This window comes from Ahaetulla prasina, chromosome 2, assembly GCF_028640845.1.
Source record: "Ahaetulla prasina isolate Xishuangbanna chromosome 2, ASM2864084v1, whole genome shotgun sequence".
Taxonomy (NCBI): domain Eukaryota; kingdom Metazoa; phylum Chordata; class Lepidosauria; order Squamata; family Colubridae; genus Ahaetulla; species Ahaetulla prasina.
This window is the reverse complement of record NC_080540.1, coordinates 207,778,660-207,794,935: the sequence shown is the minus strand read 5'-3', so window position 1 is coordinate 207,794,935 and position 16,276 is coordinate 207,778,660. Positions and strand designations below refer to the sequence as shown.

The window sequence follows — 16,276 nt, the reverse complement described above, 5'->3', positions numbered from 1 at the left end:
GTTCTTCCGTGCTTCAGCTCGGTTCTGGTGCTCCTTAGCCTCGAAATCCCACCTTCGTCGCCAGTGTTAAGTTCGGGAAGTAACGAGGCTGGAGACCAGGGTAGTGACAACAGCTCTTTAATATAGGGTGAACCCAGCAACCAGGCTGGGGAAAAACCTCTTCTTATATACAGTTCAACCGGCGGCTTCAACCAATCAGCAACGTGCTTGTTTCCCGCCAAAACTATTTAAAGATACATTACATAAATGTTGGCTTCCAGCCAAAAATGTCATAAATCCTGGTCACATAATACCCAAAATGTAATTGTATAACTGCGAGGAGAGGGGTGGCCATCAGAACTTAAAAAGCAGGTTGGAAGCAGCTCTGGGAAGAACCATCATAACTTCAAACAGTTGCTAAGCAACTGGTCATAAGTGAGGCCTAGCAGTATAAGACTGGACAAGGTCCATAACATTGTGCTATGCCTTTTCTGAGCATTGTAGTTCTCATAAAATTTAAACATTTGGATCCATGAAATGTGATGAACTGCAGTCACCCAGCCAAAAAAGATGAGGTTTTCTCTCTCAGATGAATTAAATTGAGAGATGGGGGAAGCTATTTATACCAGCGTAAATAGAATGTGCCGAGGAAGGAGTTAACAAAATGGCTGCACCTGATCTAAACATAAACATGAAAATTATTTTTTACAAGGGTAGAGGGTCTTTGCCTGGAGTATTTAACATAGGATTTCTTCCTCTCTCCTTTCATTTCCTGTCTTCTTACTCTAATCATCTTGGTCCAGTTTTGTCCCACATATTTCTCTTTCCTTCCCTTCTCAGTTGATATTTCTCTTTCTCCCTTCTTATCCAACTTTCATCCTGGGCAGATGAGGGGAAAGGATTATGGTAGTAATCATCTCCTTCTCCTCCTCAGGGAATAAAATTAGGGGAGGTATGGATTCTGTATATTTATTTGTGTATGCATGCTTGAGTGGTGTGGTGGCCTAGTGGTGAAGGTGCTTGCCGTCCACTCAGAAGGTTGAGAGTTCAATCCTACGTAGCAGCAGATGGTTCTCTCCTAGGGCACAAAGAAAAAATATTTGCTGTGAACTCTGCATCAGCGTCAGGAAGGGCATCCGGCCAGTAAACACTCAGCTGCATCCAGCTTCCCAGATCCTACTCTGAATAGGGGTTATAGGATTGTAAAAAAGGGAGTTTTTATTTGTCTGTATATGCTTGTTTACTCAAATTCTTCTTAGAGTGATTTGTGTCTGAGTGTGAATAGTTGCTAGAGGCACATGAGTAACGGTTAATAAATGTAAACCTTATTTAACAGATAGTTTGCTGTAATTTACAGCCAGTCCTCATTCGGTGACCACTCATTCAGCATTATGGAGCTGAATGAGGAGACTTAGGACTGTTTTTGTAGTTGTGGACATTGCAATCTCCCTACAATTATGTGATTGCAATTTAGATGCTTGCCAATTTGCGAGCACAATTTGGGCCCTTGCAAGATTCTGTTAATGCAGCCTTAAAATAAAATAGAAATAGCTCATCTGGTCTGTTTTTGGTCTGGTATACTTGAAAAAGCACAACAATCTTTCAGATCTGAAAGTACAAATCTCCCACTGTTTTCTTTCACAGCTTGAGAAGATGGGGGGGGGATCCCTTCTGAGCCTTTTTCTCCAGCTGTTATGCAGCTGCAGGCTGTACCCTCTCTTATCCAATTGTTTCATAAGTAGCATTTCTTTGTGGCTTTTCTCAAGGTCTTTCTTACATACCATTAAGCAGCCATTTGATGTTGCACTTAATGACCATGCACAATTCATTTAGCAACCACAACTACAGAAACTATTGTTGTAAGTCAGCAGAGTCACATTTCTTCACTATACCACTGTGTCACTTAGCAAGAGTTGTCAGTTCTGATTATGGTCATTGACTGAGGACTACCTGTATAATTATTAACTTGGAATGTGTGTGTGTGCGTGTGTGTGTGCGTGTGTGTGCATGTGTGTGTGTGTGTGTGTGTGTGTGTGAAAGAGGGAGGGAGGGAGGGAGAGTGAGAGGTTTTACATAATTCAACATAAGTAGGATATCCCTATTTCACATGCTGAGATATGTAAAAACTTTCTCTCTCTCTAGGGAACTTAATACAGGTGGCTTTTGATGTGGTAAGCTATGGAAGTTCAAAAACCTACTATGCTGTTATAATTTTATGTCAAAATTATGTTCTATATGATCACCAGCTGTGACCCTATGATTTCTAAACTCAACTCCTGAATCAGAAGCTGCATGTTTATTTCTCTCTTAGATTTCTATCCCATTTTTCCTTCATGTCTTTGAGGTAACATGCACCGGATTCCATCCACCAGTTTATGCCCAGAACAACAAAATAATAAAATAGTTGGGCTTTGAAAGAATGACTGGTCCAAAGTTATTCAGTTTGTACATTTTCATGGATGGGTCTTGAACCTCCATCTTCCAGGTCCTGATCCTTGAACCATTGCTCACACCATCTGCTGGTACTTTTCTGCTCAGAGAAAGGGACCTGTGCTGAGATTCATGCAGAATGTGAGAGTGGGCATATTTAACTTTTCCATAGTTGTATGAGTATCCAGAATGTGTGAAGAAAGTAAATAGCTGCACCCACTTGTAAATGCTGCTTTGCAAGAAGTCCTTTAGAGCATTCCCATAAATGGACAGAATTCAACTGATAGTTATTGGTTAGTTTGGGATAACTTTAATGGAACTGAATCCTTACTATGGTTCTAGTGTGTGTGTGTGTGTGTGTGTGTGTGTGTGTGTGTGTTGGAAATTTTCTACCAGCCGTAATCTATAAATGGTTTTTGAAAGAAATCATGAGGGAAAAAATGAATAACAAGCATAATATATCAATATCTTTATTTTTAAGTTCTAAAAGGCAATGTCCTGCTTAGAAAAAGACAATACTTCTTTTCCTTGTCATATCCTGTGTTCACTGATGGTCTCTTGCTTTGACAAGCTGGAGCCTCCCATTATTTACATACATGCTCATTAAGATTTGGCTATTTCATTTGTAGCTTTGCCTTCATATTGGTTTTTGAATTGGGTTGAGATTGATATTAAAAATCTTAGCTGTTTGTATCATTGCAGATAAATCTTCACCACTCTTTGAGAGATCACCTTCCAATTGCATTAATTTATAGTTTGGCTTGCTATATAGTTTATCAAATTAAACTTTCTCTGTCATCCTACAACTATCCTACCTTTAGGTCTCTCCAAACGTCTGCATCAGCCTGATGAGAATTACTAGCATTTGGTTACATGTCTTTGATTGACTAAGATTTTATTTTCTGGAGAAAAAATATGGCTTCTGCCCAGAGCTGGTGGATGGACTTGGATCACACAATATTTCTGACTTACCCTTTCTGCATGGTGGCTCTTCATGCCTAACTTTGGGGTAAAGACCATTCTGGTTGGGTTCACTGGAACTTCCACTTCCACTTCCTAGATGTTCAGAATCTTTGTTCTTCATTTTTCTTTTGTGATGAATGTTCTGTGATTTTGACTTGTGAGTGTCTCTAGCCTCAGTGCTTTTTTTTCTTACAGGCAGAGGGCTCTTGTGAAGCAAACTTGCTTCTTTAGACTTTGATTTTCTTTGATCTCGTCTATGTCTCCTGTCTCTGGAATAGTTTCTACCTTTCTTCTCATCATGCAGATACTTTGCTTTGTTTCTTCCCCCATGTCTTCCTTTTGAAGCAGAACATGGTTTGTCAAATTTGCATTCTATGCTACCCTTTGATCCACTATTTTTATGCACACTCCCTCTTTTGGGAGATGGTGTTTTTGACCATACCCGAGAATATTCTTTTAATTTATTTATGGAAACCTCAGAGGGTTGATATTTTGTTGTATCTTTTTTGCCCAATTTCTTCACTGTAATGATGTTAGCAGAATTTTTGTGATAAATCTTAAAGGCACCATCGTCTACAAACTCTAATTCGTTTTTACCTATATCCATATCTGTTGGCCTAAGAATCTGAACAGGATCTATTTCTACTAAGTCCTTTTTTTCTTTCTGTCCTTGAAATAGGTGGGAGTGAGAGAGCGATCCAGAGACTTGTACTTGTTCCTCTGAAGGTGTCTTAAGCAGTATATTTTTAATAATACGAAAGGCTGTAGCTATCCCCTTTTCAGTATCTTTGTTGGACAAATCCATATATTTTTCTTCATTCGTTGAATTATTTTTATCATCTGCTGTAGCAAATGTGGAAGGAAGGGCTTTCTCTGAACTAGGAAGCAAGAACGTTAGGTTTCCATAATCTAAATTACCACTGGGTTTGGGCACCTGACTTTTTTCAGGACATTGCAGATGTTCATTTTCTGAAGATGGAGAAGAAGTTAAAAGATCAGTCTCTTTCAATATTGCAGGGCATTCATACAAGGCACACCAGTCATACCTCTTCAGATTTAATGATGATTGAACAAAACTCATGAACTCATGCAGGAAATGACGAGTGAAACGGTGTAAGTGGGGCTGTAAAATAGCTTCAAATTCTTTGCTGTCCAGATCATGATGAATAAGGTTACTTAGGATGAGATTCTGCAAAGTATGAATTGTTGATCTCTTACCAAACAGCACTTTTAATTCTCGTTTTAGCCAAGGGATCACTCTGTCCAAACATTGAGGATTTCTGCCAAAAAATTCTGCTGAAGATATTTGACTGAAATCTGGATTTGGAGTATTTTGAACTAGAATCCCTGCATGGTAAAGAGTTCTCCTAAACTGAATTACTGCTTGGGCTTTAAATTTCCCAAGGCTGATTAAATCAATATCATTGGGTCTCTCTGTAACTGCAAACTGTCTCATGAGCTGATAAATATCCTTCTCTCTTTGAGTTAATGTTCCACTAATTTTATTATGCACAATTCCATTGTCAGGAGCTGATGTAAGTCTTTGAGAGGAGGCTGATGCACAGTCTTCCTTGCTTTCAGAAGGAGAAAAAGAGTCACCATTCAAAGGCAAGATATATTCACAGAAGGCATCTTTTCTGCGTATAGTGTGACAGAATGAATAGAAACGCTGCTTACACAATGGACAGATAACTTTTTTTCTGGACCACTTCTGAATACATTTGAAACAGAACTGGTGGTTGCAGGGGTTCAAGTAAGTTGGGTCTTGGATCATTGTTAAACAGATGGTGCATTTTGAATTTTTGGCTCCATTTTGTTGCATTGTTTTCACTACAGAACTCTTCCTTGAGGATCTGAAGCCGATCCTTGGCTTACGTTTCTTCTGTAAGAGTCTCATGATCTGAAAGATGGCACACAGAAAGAAAACTCAGAAAACCAGCAATTTTTTTTAATTGAGACAGTCTGAATGCTGATGGCATCATAAACAAGACATCTGCAAATTTCAGAAGGGCAAAACCCAAAGAATAAAGAATTTCTCATGGATTTTTTCTGCTCAATTAGCTTCAAGGCAATGTTGCCAGAATTGAAAATATTTTAATACCTACCATTTTAAAGTACCTAATTCTGAATCCTCACAAATCCCATCAAATCAAAACTCTCACCGTTCCTGTTCCTAAAATGAGGACTGGTGGAAAATTGGATTTTAAAATAATCCTGCAAAATATATTTTGCCAACATCATTCTCTGCCACCCACCTCCCCTCATATACTTTGTGTGGAGAATCTATTAAAAAATTGAATGCCTTTAAAAGTCAAACAACTTTATTTCTGCCTCCCCAGTTTTATTTGGCGAGCCAGGATAAATGTACTTTTCAGACATATACTGAATGTTGCTCCATGTTTCATTAACTTGCTGAATCACTGAACTTTCATGATGATTCAGATTTTGATTTAGGGTACCTAATAAAATCCTGCTTTGATCCAACATACAAATCTCAATGTATGTGATTTTGTATTGTATTTGTTCAAATCTGAATCCCTCAACCTATCTTAACCATCATTCTTGATACAATTCTTTATATTTAGAAGTTACTTACTTCACTATAGTTCCTTTTGACTTCTACCCTCTCCACTTACTCCAAACTTTCACTGAAAGCTCTGTTCTGCTTAACCTTTTTTCTAGAATTATTGGTTTTAGCAGATAGTTCTCTCTCCCATAGAGATAAAATTCAACTAGGTAAATAGAACCCAAAGAAAGTTCTAGCAGTGACCTCACTATGGTGAGCAAAGAAGCAACTTCCTATTCCAATTCCCAAATTCTTTTGAGGGGTTTTGTGTATTTTCAGGGCAGAAAATTACATATGGCTCCAACAACATTTTTAAGGAGAGAGAAAAATGAGAAAGGGGAGAGTGGGAGAGATTAGAATGAAATTGACCTTCTTTATTATCTGTGTTGCTATTTATGAGCTTGGCCTTCTATCAATTAATATTTTTCTCAATGATTGTGAATGAATTAGGGAAGATTTGAAAGGGTGGATAGGCAAAGAATATGAAGTATCTGTTTGAAGGCTTAAAGAGTTACACTCTCTGGATGGCTTGGTCCAGCTGCTACAAAGACTTTGCCTAGTTATGTGTGTCACGATTCTTCTGCTAGGATTTGACAATGAAATGCAGCAGTTCTGCATGTATAAACTCTCATGGAGACAATGGGTAAAAAACTTGGCAGCAGCTGGGTCAAAATATCTGGCTGCTCTAATGCTAAAGAAGGAGACTTCCTTCCTATCAACTTTTGTGAAACCTCGTTCCAATGCTTTACACAACCACAGAACTTTCTTAAGAACTTATTAAGAACTCCTTGTCATGATAACTGACAATATAATCTAAACCAAAAAGTAATATTATGTGTGTTCAATTTGTGATCTAAGACCCATATTTGCCGAGAGAGAGAGAGAGAGAGGGAGAGAGAGAGAGAGAGAGAGAGAGAAATTGGCATTAAAATAATAACAATCTTAACTGAACTGATCATTTAAATGCATAAAGAATAATGTAACCTCTCACTGGTCAGTGATTATAGTAAAGCAATTGAACACATAAGGGAAAAATTCACTTTCCTTTGGCAGCGCATGGAAGCCTTCGGCCTATATGGCTTCCAAAGCTGACAACATTTTTTTTTTAAATTAAAGTTTTACAAAAGACAGAAAAATGAACAGAAAGTAATGAAGAGCAGAAGCAGTAATGAAAGTTAAAAACTGAAAAAAGCAAAAGTGCAGAAAAAAAGAACTACAAAGAACTGAAAAGAAAAAAAAGCAGAAAGAAACTTCTGATTTCCTTTGCAACAAATATCTAAGTAAAAAGGTAAAGGTTCCCCTCGCACATATGTGCTAGTCATTCCTGACTCTAGGGAACATTTCAAAGCTGAAGAGCCAGCGCTGTCCAAAGACGTCTCCGTGGTCATGTGGCCGGCATGACTCAACACCAAAGGCACACGGAACGCTGTTACCTTCCCACCGAAGGTGGTCCCTATTTTTCTACTTGTATTGACAAGCTCAGCGTCTTACCCACTAAGTACAATCACTAAATTATCTCTTACTCTATGATTCCAAAAATACCCCATCCTTCCACTTTTTACTGATATCCAATTTTTTTTCCCAATCATCAAAACCACACATGCATTTTTTTCTGTTTCATACAAAAAAGTCTATAAGGTTCTTCTAGATAAAGGTAAAGGCAGGGGTGAAATCTAAAAATTTCCCTACCGGTTCTGTGAGTGTGGCTAAATTGGTGGGCATGACTTGGTAGTTAGATGAGTGGGTGGGTGTGGCCAATAACAATAAATAATAAAAATAATAAACAAAGTATACAAAATAATAAGAGGTACCAAAAACCAACTTTCACACTTTACACACACACAACACAACATAACTGACTCACACACAATGTAAAAGCAGCTGTACTTCACCCAAAATGGCCCCTGCAACAAGCAGGAACCTCACACAGCCACAAAAAGCTCAAAAAACAACTTTCACACTTCACACACATACAACACAACACAATACAACTGACTCACACACAATGTAAAAGCAGCTGCACCTCACCCAAAATGGCCCCTTCAACAAGCAGGAACCTCACACAGCCACAAAAAGCTCAAAAACCAACTTTCACACTTTTAACATTATACATTATAAGCCGCCCTGAGTCTTCGGAGAAGGGCGGGGTATAAATGTAAACCAAAAAAAAAAAAACCACACACAACACAACACAACTCTCTCTCACACACACACAAACACACACACACACACAAAATGCTACATTCAGCTTTGTGAGATTTTGTATGTTTGTGTAGTTAGAGTGAAAGCTGCACAAATATTTTATTTTATTATTTTATTTTATTTATATTTTTTATATCAGGGGTCTCCAACCTTAGTAACTTTAAGGTTTGTGGACTTCAACTCTCAGAGTTGAAGTCCACAAGCCTTAAAGTTACTAAGGTTGGAGACCCCTGTTTCAGATAAAAGCAGCTAAATTTAAAACTTCCTTAACTTTAAATTGCTATCTTAAAAAAAAAAACCTCCTAAAAACCCCCCACTTAACTATTTTTTAAAGCTCTGCCCCCCATTTACTTACCCAATTGGAGGCAGGCAGATTGAGTTGCTCATCGAGGAGATGGATTGCAGGCAGGCAGATTCAGTTGCTAGCTGATGCAACTGATTGCAGCAGCCGAAGCAAAGCAAGGCTTAGTGAGTCTGAAACAAGCAGTAATTAGGTAAGTGGAGATGGGGCAAATGGGTGGGCATTGGCGGGGGCTGTTGTAAGACCTTGTAGAAAACATGTTTTTTAAAGGTTCTGGTGATCAGGCAACTCAGCTGGAATCGCCAGAGGAGCCTTTTAAAAGCTTTTTTTTTACAACCTCTTCGGCTGAAGAGGTTGTTAAAAAAACAACTTTTAAAGGGTTCTGATGATCCCAGCTGAGCCACACAATCATCAAAGGCTTTTTTAAAAAAAACTTTTTAAAGCGTTTTTTCGGCTGAAGAAAAAACGCTTTTAAAAGTAAAAAAAAACAAAAACCTCTGATCAGCAGGGTTTCAGCAGGGATCAGCAGGGGCAGGGTGCAGGGCCAGGGATTTTTGCTACCGACCACCAGCCGCCATCGCTACCGGATCAGACGATCTGTCCAAACCGGGAGCACTTCACTCTTGGGTAAAGGTTCCCCTCGCACATATTTGCTAGTCATTCCCGACTCTAGGGGGTGGTGCTCATCTCCACTTCAAAGCCAAAGAGCCAGTGCTGTCTGAAGACGTCTCCATGGTCATGTGGCCAGCATGACTAAATGCCAAAGGCACATGTAACACTGTCACCTTCCCACCAAAGATGATCCCTATTTTTGTCCCTATTTTTCTACTTGCATTTTTTACATGCTTTTGAATTGCTAGGTTGGCAGAAGCTTGGACAAGTAATGGGAGCTCACCCCATTACGTGGCAGTAGGGATTCGAACTGCTGACCTTTTGATCGACAAGCTCAGTGTCTTAGCCACTGAGCCACCGCATCCAAAGGGTCTTCTAGTTGACCATAAATGTGAGGAAACTCATTTTTCACTTTGTTCATCATAATCCCACATCTGGATGTTAAAACCTAGAAGGATCTCTGGCTTTGCCCATGGAGAGAATAAATCTCATGGGGAAAAATGTGGAGGCAATGTAGCTTCACAAAAATTATTCTACTTAGAAGCAACTCTGGGTGCTTGGAGCTTCTGGCTGGGAAAGTAATACAAAGTAACTAAGACATGAGAATAGCTGCCATCCTTCTATGTTTGGGATCAGTGTTATTATTATTATTATGAAATTCCTTGTGTTGAGATGGGATGGAGCTTATCATGACATACTTATGCCATAACACAATCCCTAAAATGTGGGTGGATTCCTTAATTCAAACCTCTTCACGTACTCCCCACATAACCAAAGAAAAAAATCAGACTGGTCTAGTGGTGAAGGCACCAAGTTAGAAAGCAGGAGACCAGGAGTTCAAGTCCTGCCTTACACATGAAAGTATCTGGGTGACTTTGGACCAGACACTCTCTTTCTCAGCCCAACCCACCTCACAGGGTTGTTGTGGGAGAAAATAAGGGGAGGAAGATGTGTTGGAAATTGAGTTATTTATAAAATAATAAAGGCGGGATATAAATAAAACAAATAACAACTTGAAAGAAGATCTCATACATTTCTGCTTCACTATTTCTCTGTTCTGTTCTGTGCTGTTTTTCCCCTCTTGGTTGTGCACAGAGAACTCTGGACAAATAATTCTAAAAAGAGCATTTTGCATGCAGATAATCACTAAACTTTGTTGCTATTGTGATATCCCCAAAAGTATATTGCATTCTCTCTGGTTTCAGATTTTGCATTACATTCAGTCTCCCAACTGCTGTCACAGATAAAACAGGATGTGGGATTGCAAGGAAGATTTTACTCATATCGAAATGATTGTAAGCAGAACTGCCTTCAGAATTTGCTGTCCAAGTTGGTCAAGTCTGCAAGAGATGGAATGAGGCAGGGGTCTCCAACCTTGACAACTTTAAGTCTGGTGGACTTCAACTCCCAGAATTCTCCAGCCAGCAAATTCCCCAGCCAGCAAGTTCAGAAGAAGAATTCTCGGAGTTGGAGTTGAAGTCCGCCAGGCTTAAAGCTGCCAAGGTTGGAGACCCCTGGAATGGGGCACATGGACAGGTGAAGTGTAAAAAGAGAGTTCAGTACCTACAGTCCCCCTTACGGTAAAGCACTCATGGGTCAGGTTAAAACTTAGATAAGGTATCTGAATTTTAAACCAAAGGGACTAATTTAACTTTTTAAAAAAGGCATACAAATTATTTCCAGAGATGGCTTGAACTAGTTGCTGGCTATTCAGAACATTGCTTGCTTTGCTGTAAAACATTCTCATTGATTCTAATCAAGCTCATCGAAATTTAGCAAGAGGTGCATGTTAATGTATGGAAACAATCTATAAATATTCTTCTACTTGACTTACAATTTAACTGCTATTTTCTCAGAGTAATGAGTATGTATTCTGAACCTCATCTTCTTTGATACCCATGACCCATGATACCCATGACCTAATGTATTTGTTTTCTCATGTGCATACACACACATATATGTGTGTGCTTACGCCATTAAGCAGATGTTCTATCCATAATTAACTTTCCATTGGACTTCAAACAACCTAACCACAAAGGGGTTGAAGTTAAAGTTAGGATTACAATATTTTATTTTCTGAAAAAGAGTTCCTTAGAGAAGAGAGTATTTTAACTCAAAACTTTTTAAGGACTTTTTGCGGAAAATGGATAAAAATTAGCTGGTGATTTCTGGATTTATTTATTAATTGGGGTTGAATGTGGGGAGAAGGGAAACATGTTATTTAATTTAGAAGGGGGGTAAATAGTCTCAAATATATCTGTGTTGTAAAGAAGATTAGAAGTCACTTTAACTATTTTTTCTTCTTCCTCCTCTTCACTTTTTATTCTTTTTAACACTGTGTAGCTTTCTGACTTTTTCTATATTGTTTCATATTCGTTTTTTTAAAATAAAATAAAATTATAGGAAAAAATATTTTTAAAAAAGGAAGAGGGCGGCTTACAGAACGATGAATAACACAAAACCTTACAATTAGTTTTGCTCCTCTTTGACAGTAAAATGCAAAAGTCTCATTAAACCAATTGCCCAGAGATAATTGGGTTTGAACCAGAGTTTCAAAATCAAACATTTTTGCCGCTGAAATCTGTGTTTGCTACATAAAAGTACAAGTTTCACTATCTAATGTTTGTTGTGTGAAATCACAAAACTACTGAAATCGTACTTTGCTGCATGGAATTATAGGTCTTTGCTATTATACCAGTGTTTGCAGCGTGAATCAAAAGACCATGCCATTTAACAATTTGAACAATTTTTTTCTCCCTGAAGAAAAATTCTCTCTCAAAAGAAAGCCAACAAAAACAAAGCAGCCAAAGCAATGGGTGATGCCTCATGAGTAGCACTACTGTACCTCTTGTTTATATAATTGGTAGCCACTCCCTCCTCCCTTTATGTACCAGTCAGAAAGCAAAAGGGATGATACACTTTCGCAGAAACTATAGCTAGACACTACAGCTAGGCATCACTGTTATCTCTTGCAGGCACACTGTATGCTTCAGCCTCAGACATTTCAATATATTTTAAGTCCTTCATGGATGAATCTTATTTATTTATTTATTTATTATTTAAATTTATATACCGCCCTATCTCCCAAAGGACTCAGGGCGGTTCACAGGCATATAAAACATCGATACACAAAATTAAAATAATCTTTAAAAAACTTATTCCAATGCCCTATCATTAAAAATAGAAATATAAATATTAAAATCAATTTAAAACCCCTATAAAATTTAAAATCTAAGCCAGTCCTGCACAGATGAATAAATGTGTCTTGAGCTCGCGACGGAAGGTACGAAGGTCCGGAAGTTGACGGAGTCCTGGGGGGAGCTCGTTCCAGAGGGCGGGACCCCCCACAGAGAAAGCCCTTCCCCTGGGCGTCCCCAGACGACACTGCCTAGCTGACGGCACCCTGAGGAGTCCCTCCCTGTGAGAGCGCACGGGTCGGTGAGAGGTATCTGTGCAGTAGGCGGTCCCGAGATAACCCGGCCCTATGCCATGGAGCGCTTTAAAGGTGGTCACCAAAACCTTGAAGCGCACCCGGAAGGCCACAGGTAGCCAGTGCAGCCTGCGCAGGATGGGTGTTATCACGGGAGCCACGAGGGCTCCATCTATCACCAGCAGCCGCATTCTGGACTAACTGTAGCCTCGGATGCCCTTCAAGGGAGCCCCATGAGAGCGTTGCAGTAATCCAGGCGAGACGTCACGAGGCGTGAGACCGTGCATAGGCCTCCCGGTCCAGAAAGGCGCAACTGGCGCGCAAGGCGAACCTGGTAGAACGCTCTCCTGGAGACGGCCGTCAAATGATCTTCTAGAGACAGCCGTTCATCCAGGAGGACGCTAAGTTGCGCACCCTCTCCATCGGGGCCAGTGACTCGCCACGATGGTCAGCCGGATTTAGCTGACTGTACCGGGATGCCGCATCCACAGCCACTCCGTCTTGGAGGATTGAGCTTGAGCCTGTTTCTCCCCATCCAGACCAGACGGCCTCCAGACACCGGGACAGCACTTGATAGCTTCGTTGGGGTGGTCCGGCGTAGAAAAGTACAGCTGGGTGTCATCCGCATACAGCTGGTACTTCACACGAAACCACTGATGATCTCACCCAGCGGCTTCATGTAGATGTTAAACAGAAGGCGAGAGAATCGACCCTGCGGCACCCACAAGTGAGGCGCCGCCGACCTCTGCCCCCTGTCAACACCGACTGCGACGGTCGGAGAGATAGGAGGAGAACCACCGATAAACGGTGCCTCCCACTCCCAATCCCTCCAATCGGGCGCAGCAGGATACCATGGTCGATGGTATCAAAGCCGCTGAGAGGTCTAATAGGACCAGGGCAGAGGAACAACCCCTATCCCTGGCCCTCCAGAGATCATCCACCAACGCCACCAAAGCCGCTCTGCTGTAACCGGGTCGGAAACCGGACTGGAACGGGTCTAGATAGACAGTTTCATCCAGGTGCAAGGAAACTGATATGCCACCATATTCTACAACCTTCGAGCGGAAGGTTGGAGACCGGACGATAATTACCTAAAACAGCCGGGTTCAGGAAGGCTTCTTGAGGAGGGCCTCACCACCGCCTCTTTCAAGGCGGCGGAAAGACTCCTCCACCAAAGAAGCACCGTAATCGCCTGGAGCCAGCCTCGTGTCACCTCCTGCGTGGCCAGCACCAACCAGGAGGGGCACGGGTCCAGTAAACATGTGGTGGCATTTAGCCTCCCAACAACCTGTCCATGTCCTCGGAGCGACAGGGTCAAACTCATCCCATACAATGTCACCAAGACCGCCTCAGCCGTCTCACCAGATCACCGCAATCTTGGTCCAAACCATCCCGAAGCTGAACGATTTTATCGATAGATAACCGTTAAACTCCTCAGCACGTCCCTGCAGCGGGTCATCCCGCTCCCCTGATGTGGAGGGCGGGTCACCAAACAGGGCGGCTGGGCGGTTATCTGCCGATGCAATGAGGAGGAGGCGAGTACGCCTCGCTTCTCATTGCCACTAGGTAAGCCCTAGTATAGGACTTCACTAGTGTCCGATCAGCTTCTGAACGGCTAGACCTCCAGGAACTCTCTAGGCGTCTTCTCCGGCGCTTCATCCCTCTCAGCCTCGGAGAACCAAGGGGCTGGTTGGGACCTGCGCTGGGTCAGAGGCCGCAGGCACGACCGGTCTAAGGCCCCGCCGCGCCCGTTCCCAGGCCGCAACAAGTTCCTCAGCCGAGCCGTGTGCCAGACCCTCAGGAAATGGCCCAAGCTCCGTCCGGAACCCCTCCGGGTCCATCAGGCGCCTGGGACGGAACCAACGTGTCGGCTCCGTCTCCCTGCGGTGATGAATGGCGGTCAGAAAGTCCAGACGAAGAAGAGAGTGATCTGACCATGACAAAGGTTCAATGACTATTTCCTTTAAGTCCAGATCTCTCAACCACTGACCAGAGACAAAAATCAAGTCCAGAGTGCCACCCCCAACGTGAGTAGGGCCATCAACTACTTGGGTCAGGTCCAAGGCCGTCATGGAAGCCATGAACTCCCGAGCTACCGTCGATGACGAGCCGGACGATGGCAAGTTAAAGTCCCCCACGACTAAAAGTCTGGGGGTCTCAACTGCCACCCCAGCAAGCACCTCCAGGAGCTCGGGCAGGGCAGCTGTCACGTAGCAAGGAGCCAGGTACGCGACCAGCAAGCCCATCTGACATCTATGACCCCATCTCACAAAGAGGGATTCGCACCCGGCAATCTGAGGTACAGTGGTCTCCCTCGGCTCTAGACTCTCTCTAATCACAACCGCCACCCCACCACCCCTACCCTGGCCCCTCGGCTGATGAAATGCTCGGAAACCCGGTGGGCACATCTGAACAAGGGGCACGCCCCCTTCTGGGCCCAACCAGGTCTCCGTAACGCCCATAAGGTCCGCGGCACCCCCCTGAATAAGATCGTGAATTAGGGGGGCCTTATTGGCCACGGACCGTGCATTGCATAACATCAGCCGAAGGCCAGGGCCCTGAGGATCCTGACCATCCGGGGAACGGGAGAAGTTTGAGGGCTCGGGGCTTGGCTAAAAATCTTGGCTAAAAAAAATAAAAAATCTGCAAACTCTGGACATATGGTAGCCTTAGTCATGTTTACTAAAAAATATCTTTATTATTATTATTATTAGCCATCGTTGTAGCAATTTGATCCTTTCTGTTGCTATCCATATTGTTGGGAAGACAAGATCATCTAAAACAAATGGAAACTTCCTTCATCTGATTAGGACCATCCAATGCTGTCAGCCATTAGAGAAAAATATCTCATCAATTGTGGTATACACACACACACACACAAAGTTTTGAAACATCCAAACTGTGTCCTTTAGTTTAATTTGAACTTCTTGCACCATGTGTTAATTGTTTCTATACATTCTCACATTTGAAAACTTAATTTATTTCCAAATGTCCCCAGCTTCAACTATGAAGACTATGCTTAATTACCCTTATTTGACTTGGATTCTATAGGTTTCTAATAGTAAATTTCCACAGTGATCTAGGGATAGAGCATGTAATTTTAATGAATTGTGATGTTTGTTGTATGAGAAATTTACTGTGTTTGCATATTGGGCAAAATGGCATGCCCTTAATTGCTCACCCTATAACTGAAAAAAACCCACACCCACCAATATTATTATTTTTTTCAAGTTGCTGTGGAAGACATTGATAGACCAAAAAAGCCCTTTGCATGTGTCTTAGCAAATGGCAAGGACTAAACTAGGCTGGTGAAGAGAACCATGCAACCTGATTCTAACCAAGCATCCTTAGTCTTTATAGTAAGTAAGAAGGTGGGCAAAGGATTTGTACAAATCAATGTGAATCAAAGGTGTATGATTTTTGGGATAGTACATTCATTAAATAGTTCTCCATGAAATATTGGTTTAATTTAAAAATAATATTCCATTGGTTAAATAGTTATATGAGTACTCCCTATGTACTAATTAATTTCCTTTTGGGTCCCATTTAGTATGTGAAAAAAAAATTACAGATCTAGAAAGAAATCCAAATTTAGTAGGAAATATATTAATTTTAATTCAATCTACAATGGAATAGATTAATTTGTACCATTTGAGTTGCTCTTTCTGTGCAGTCCAGTTTCCAATGAACCCACACAAAACATAGGGAAAGTGATAGTCTATTTTTAATGAATATATAAATATATACAGATATTTCATAAAAATTATACAGGGATCATAAAGCATCTCCAGGA

At 41.3% G+C, this 16,276-nt stretch overlaps 1 pseudogene; it reads right to left on the bottom strand.

The window, feature by feature from the left end:
• Nucleotides 1-3,267: 3,267 nt before the first annotated feature.
• LOC131190678 (E3 ubiquitin-protein ligase Topors-like) lies at nt 3,268-5,269 on the bottom strand (annotated as a pseudogene).
• Nucleotides 5,270-16,276: the final 11,007 nt, after the last annotated feature.